Here is a 6,327-nt window from a genome sequence, read left to right as displayed (position 1 = left end):
CCTGGTTCAATGTGATGGAATTCTGGGGATTGTAGTTTTGTTGCATTACAGACACGTCTGTGAGAATTTTTGTCCCAAGCTTCAGAATCAATCATTCATTTTTTAATCAGGGATCGCATCTGACAAGATTTTTGCTACTAGCAGAAAACAAATTGAAGAGAGCAACAGATTTCTTTTTGCTATTAAGATATTATTATTATTATTATTATTATTATTATTATTATTATTATTTCTTACCCGCCAGTTATACGCACAAGCATTACCTAAAATACACATATTAAGCTGCATCTCCATGCAATATGTATATTACAATACATAGGACAATAATTACATATAAAATTCATGTTTAAAATTCACGATTAAAAACTGCCTGGATATAAAAACCTTGTCTTTGGATGCTACACTCCAGGAATTAAAAATTCTGAAAACTGATCATTTTAAACAAACAAACAAACACAAATTCCAGAAAGAAAAACTTCACATTCCCCCCCCCCCCCCCCCCAAAAAAAATCTCCAAAAACATAACTTCGGTCTCTTCCAAAAGCGGTGCTCTGGGGCACAACCAGAAGCAACCACCCTCAGAACTCCATCGCACTGAGCCAAGGCAGTTAAAGAGGGATCTACATGGATTATGCCTCCAGTGCAGCTGCAGCTACGATCGAGCCTAGCCATGCTGAGCTTTCCTCCTCCCTCCTTCCAGCCTGGACTTTTCCAACGCCACTCAGGAAAAGAGGGGTGGCAGGAGAGGGAGGCAGTGCCCAGGAAAGCCCAGCCTTGCCAGGCTGTGTTTTCCTCTTGCTCCAGGCTGCCTTTGCTCTCCATCTCCCTTGGAGGCTGGGTCTTTGCTCTGCTTTTGGTTCTGTCCAGCTGAGAAAGGAGGAGGCTGGAGATCTTCCCCTTCTCCGGTGCCTCCAATGGTGCCTTCCGAGGAAGGGCTCTGGGTGCCAGGACTGGCGGTGCCAGTCTGATCGAGGCTCGCTGGAGCTGGCATCGAGAGCTCAGGGTTGGGGAAGCCCGTGGTCCCTTGCCTGGGCTGCCAACTGCTGGGCTCTGCCTGCCTCCTCTCTTGGCTCGGGGCTCTCTCCCTCTCTCCTCCTTCCCTGTCTCTCACTCACTCACTTACTTCTTCTTTGACCATTTTTACTTCTGGCCATTTTCTTGCTTGGTGAGTAATTTTTTTCTCTCTCTTTTTCCCCTCCCTTCTCCTCCTCCTCCTCTTTCTTCCCTCCCCAGATGCTTCTTTTTCTTCCCCCCTTCTTTCTTCTTTACAATCCCTGGCCATCAGGAGTTACTTTTTCTTGCTGTGGTGGTTGTTGTATGGCCTTTTTTTTCCTCCCTAAAAAAGAAAAAAGAGACAACATACTTTTTTCTCCCACTTTCTTTTCTTTTCCTTTCCTTTTCCTTTCTTGATTGTCCCTTTGCTCTCTTTGAAGTATGAGATGTTGTAGCTGATTGCTTTTCTCCTTTTGGGGGTCTCTTTCCTTTTTCCCCTCCACTATTTTCCCCCTTCCTTTGCCTAACCCCCCTTCTGTACAGTATTTTCCTTGCAATCTCTGTATTGGCAAGCTTGTCTTATGTCCTCCCTTTGCTCTCTTTTTTGAAATATATATATATATCTGTTTTCCTTTTCTTTTTTTCTTCTTCTTCCAAGGTTGGACTAATGTGTGTGCTTTTCTTTTGTCTTTGAACTTTTCAATATTACTGCAAAGTCTTTCCTTCTTGTGCCTGCTGAAACAGATAGCAATGTCTTGCCTTTACTTTTATTTTTTTAAAAGAAAACAGGAAAGGAAATTGGACATCACTGATAGAAATGAAATCTTTCCCTCCCCACCTCGCTTTATTTTTAAACAGCCCCTTGAAAATTGGATTTCAAATATGTTTTGCACTGTCCATACTTCCGCCTTGTTCTGAGTCCCCTGGTCAGTCGGGCAAAAAGCACAGTGTGTGCCAACAGAGATGGGCAGTAGGATGGAGAGAGAGAGGAGTATCCTCTCCTTGAACCTTGGAGAAACCAAACCTATATGGCAAACCCCTTTCGGTAAACAAGGAACATCAAAATGAATAAAATCAGCAAGTTCATATGTGTTTACATCAGCACTAAAGCATTTTCCATGTAGGTGTCTCAGTCTCTGTATGAAATATATCAAATTACCTGTTTTTCTGTTGATGTTATCCGTTCTGATTGGTTGGTAGAAGCAACTGAGAAATGTTTTTTGCAGAAATGGCATGAAATGCTTCCCGTGTAATTATTGAAACTGAATCGCTTAACATTTTGTGAGATCAAGATTACCTTGGTCCGGCATTACCGGAATGGTCTCTGGATGTGTTACTTTAAGCTATATTTATAGGGATGAGTCTTCAGTTTGGTAGGAAGCAAACTTTAACATGTGCTCTAACATAGGAAGCTGCTAAATATTGTCTCCAGCACTTTTGCTCCCTGAGCTTTTTAAACAAGAGGTGCCAGGAACAGTAGCCAAGATCTCCTAGAGGCACCATTTCTGTTCTTCTATTGGCCTATCATTCCTCTCCATAACTTACCATGTAGCTCAGTTTTATTTTCAAAGAAAATGTTTGTTCATATCGGATACTATTTTGAAAGTACACAAACCATTTGCTATGCTTTGTGTCCTCAAATCCTCCTAGGAACCTTGGCTAGGTTTTGAGATGGGGCAGCTGAGAGTTAGTGACTTGCCCAAGGCTGTGCAGCGAACTGAACAAGGAGCTGAACCTTGCTGTCTTGCATCTAAATCAAACATTGTAGTAGTTGCTGTGCTGGTCTTGCAAAGTGGGAATTTCATCTTGCTGCTCAGCAGTGTGTCTCAGTAATTTACACGCACCCACACTGTCAAGTGCATGGGACGCATTTCAATAGGGGCACTTAAAACAACAACAATAACACGTATGGTTGACATAAAACTGTTCTTTCCATGGCAACATGGGCCCATGTGGTTCCAATGAACCTGTATTCTGCTGGGACTCTGCTTCAAGATGCATTCTTCTGAATACCCCATTATTTATTTCTTAAGCTTATTTCACCCTTCCTCCAAGGAGCAAATGATAATTTTAGACTGAGTGGTACTGGCTTTCCCTGAGGCTCACAATGAGTTTTGTAGCTGAATAGAAACTTTAATGTGGATTTCTCAGTCACTCCACAACACTTGGATCTTCACTCAAAAACGAACAGACTTCAGTTAAATAGGATTCATGTAAATGCAGGCAATCTTCACATATTTCAGCTTGTTAAAATAGCACAGGACTGCTGCCTCTTACAGATATAAACAATATTAGATTGCTACTCAGCTCTTGACATGCCCCATCTTGGCAGAAGTTCAGTTTCTGCAAGCATTTGTCCTGAAAAGGTATAATGAAGCTTCCATTTGAAAACTTGTCTTCCTGAAACATTGTGTTTCATAAAGGGATTTCCTCTGGATTGATGCACTGTCTGAAGTCTTATAAATGTGCTAAGAACATCCAGGAAGAAGATAATACTATGAACAATGCAGGATATCTTTGGCATGGTAGAACTAGATAAGCTGTGAAAGGCAGGTGGGCTCATGTTGCTACTTCTAGACAAGCCAACCATGACACCACGATTAGCTCTGAGTGCCAGGTTTATGGGTTTACATCCCTATCTACAAGCTAGTTTAGTACAACAATCCCTACTTTTCAGTTTTACCAGGTTTTGTGGTTTTTTTAGTAGAAAATGCTAAGGAGGGGCAACTTCTATGTTTAAATACATTTGTGCCACTGTTTTCCATTTAGCCTTTTCAGATGAATTGTGTCTGCTGCTTCTTATTAGTTTCTTATACTGGTGGCTGTTTTTCCATGCTTTTTTTCTTTTCCAAGAGTTTCAGACTGTTGTAACAAGCTGGTGAAATATCAGACACTCCAGTCAAAGCTCAGCACCCAGGGGCCACATTCATGTTTGTGAGGGAAGAGACAAGTACATGCCTAACAATCTGACTGCGATCAAGGGGGTTTCAATCATTCTAACTTTATCAGGCTCATGTCTGTGACTGTAGAGGTGTACCTGTAAGATGCACAGAAGAAAAAATATTATTTGGCTGGGCTTTTCTTGTTGCTACTGTTTTATTTCGTTCTTTAAAAACCTCAGAAAAAAATGAACCACAAAAGGAGCTTGTGTTGTGTGAGAGAAAATCTAGGCAGCATCCAATAATGGAGCAAGCACACAGCTCTTTAGAGTCTCTTAAAAGCTACCCACTTTCAATCAGAGCTTGTCACTAGTATTATTCATATTTATAGATGTTTTTGGTTGGGGAGAAAAATTGGACTTGGCTGGAATGTAAGGTGTCTCTCTGAGAAGCACATATAATTTAGAATAATATTCTTCAAATTCCTAGTAGAATGCCAGTGGAGGAAGTATATGGGCTCTGACTGTCAAGATAAAGTTGTAGATGGATTTCAAGGGAATAGCAAAACAAAGAAAGCGAGTCTCATAAGGATTGCCTGCTTCCCCTGAAAAGGCAGATAATGGTGATTTTGGAAGGATGTTTTATCTTGTATTGTGCTTATGGCAGGGAAGGATTACCACGGAGAATACGTGTGTAAGGAAGGGGGACGAAAACTTGTGTGGCAAGGAAGATGATGATAGGGCAGAGAAGAGCAGTTTTTCAGTGGAACCAGTTGCCTAGAGAGGTGGTGAGATCTCCTTTATTAGACATCTTCAAAAAGAGATCATGCACTGAACAGAGGGTTGGAATCAACAGCCCATGAGGCCCCTCATGATTCTAAGGAAACAATGGCTTTGGAGGCAGGAGATTGTAAGACATGAGTACATAGAGTCAACCCAAGATGCGGACATTCTCAAACAGATTTTATGTGTTCTCTCTGCACGTGCACGTGCACATGCATTTATCAGCCAAAACCTCTGGAGCAGATTTCTTGTTTACAGGTGTGAAGGGGAGATTTAACATTCTTGATGGAGATCATTTTATTTGAAAGGGGAAAAGCCGAATTAAAGGGATAAAAATGCAAACCATACCAGAAATAAAAGGACATACCAGTCATAATACTCTTGGTAAAAGGTCCAGAACAGGTTGATCTATGTCCCATAGTGACATTTGCATGTGGAAATTTCAGGTCTGGAACTGAATGTAAAGATCAAGCCAAAGGCAAAGGGTGACCTTTGAAAAATCACAGTTGTTCCTTGATATCTAGAATCTACTCAAACTACTAATACATTCCTTAGTATTTAATAACGTCATAGCAACTGTTCCCAACTTGATGCTCTCCAGATGTGCAGGATGCAATTCCAATCATCACCAGATGTTTGGGGGTGACAGGAGTTGCAGTCCAACACTTCTGGAGGGCACCATGCTAAGAAATTTAATAATTGACAGTATTAGAAGTGCATCAAATCCTTATCAGTAATCCTAATAACATCCCTGTAAAGTAAATCAATGCTGTTATCCCTGTCTTGCAGATAGAGGGTGAAATGGAGCAGAATGAGAGAGAGGCTTATCTGGGGCCAGTGCAGAAGAAGATGGAAATCCCATCCTCACAGCAAATCATTTTTTTTTTCCAAATCCTGGTTAACTTGGAGTGGAGCTATGGTCATTTTAAACCATAATTAATAACTCTCTCAGCATGTAATCCTCAGCTTTGGTTAATGCCATTTCATGGATGGGGTTACATCAGTGCAATGTGACTGGGTGGAAGACAGTATGTAATTATATAGTCTTTTCCTGGTTCTTCTTACTTGATAGACTTCATTCCATTAGCTCTATCCCTTGATCCATTAATGGCAAAAGTGAGATCTGAACAACAGTTTTCTCAGCTCAGCATCTTGGCCAGTAGAGCCTAGATAAGGAATGGGCTCCCTCTGGACTTCTTTATATTGCTGGACTGCAATTCCCATTGTCCTCTACCACTAATTACATTGATGAGGGCTGATGAGAGTTAACAGTCCAATGACATCTGAGTGGCTATTCTATTTTCCTCCTCCAAGAAACCTCCTGATGTGTGCAGGAGTTTCTTCTAAAACAAAGACTCTCAAGATATTTTTTTCCTCCACATCCTTAAAGCACAAGATTGAGTTTTGTCCACAGGAGTGAATTTTGCTGAGTATGTATCAAAAAATAATGTGAAGAGCTTGAGAAGAATATAGTGATTGGAAAAGTGCATTGAACTAGCAAAGCATTGTAGGCATTAAACAGAGAAGGCAGAAGCAGAGTGAAGTCTGAAATAATGAGCTGAGTAGACACAGTATTCACATATATTGCCACAGCAAATGCTTTCTAAATTTATAAATCTTTGCTAAGCAAAAGTGTCTTGGGTTAATAACAAGTGATTTTCTTCTAACCCATA

The 6,327-nt window shown here is 40.9% G+C and overlaps 1 protein-coding gene across 2 annotated transcripts in view; it reads left to right on the top strand.

Moving 5' to 3' along the window:
• The first annotated feature begins 563 nt into the window (after positions 1-563).
• Positions 564-6,327, top strand: part of RALY (RALY heterogeneous nuclear ribonucleoprotein) — a 330,954-nt gene continuing 325,190 nt past the window's right edge. The window contains exon 1 of one of the 2 annotated variants that reach the window (XM_042466213.1): positions 564-1,165. The gene's annotated coding sequence lies outside the window, so the exon portion shown is untranslated. The remainder of the gene's footprint in view (positions 1,166-6,327) is intronic. The other variant, XM_042466212.1, reaches the window with a different exon arrangement.

This window comes from Sceloporus undulatus, chromosome 4 (genome assembly GCF_019175285.1).
Source record: "Sceloporus undulatus isolate JIND9_A2432 ecotype Alabama chromosome 4, SceUnd_v1.1, whole genome shotgun sequence".
In the NCBI taxonomy this organism is placed as follows: domain Eukaryota; kingdom Metazoa; phylum Chordata; class Lepidosauria; order Squamata; family Phrynosomatidae; genus Sceloporus; species Sceloporus undulatus.
The sequence above is the reverse complement of the archived record's forward strand: the minus strand, read 5'-3'. Positions and strand labels throughout refer to the sequence as shown.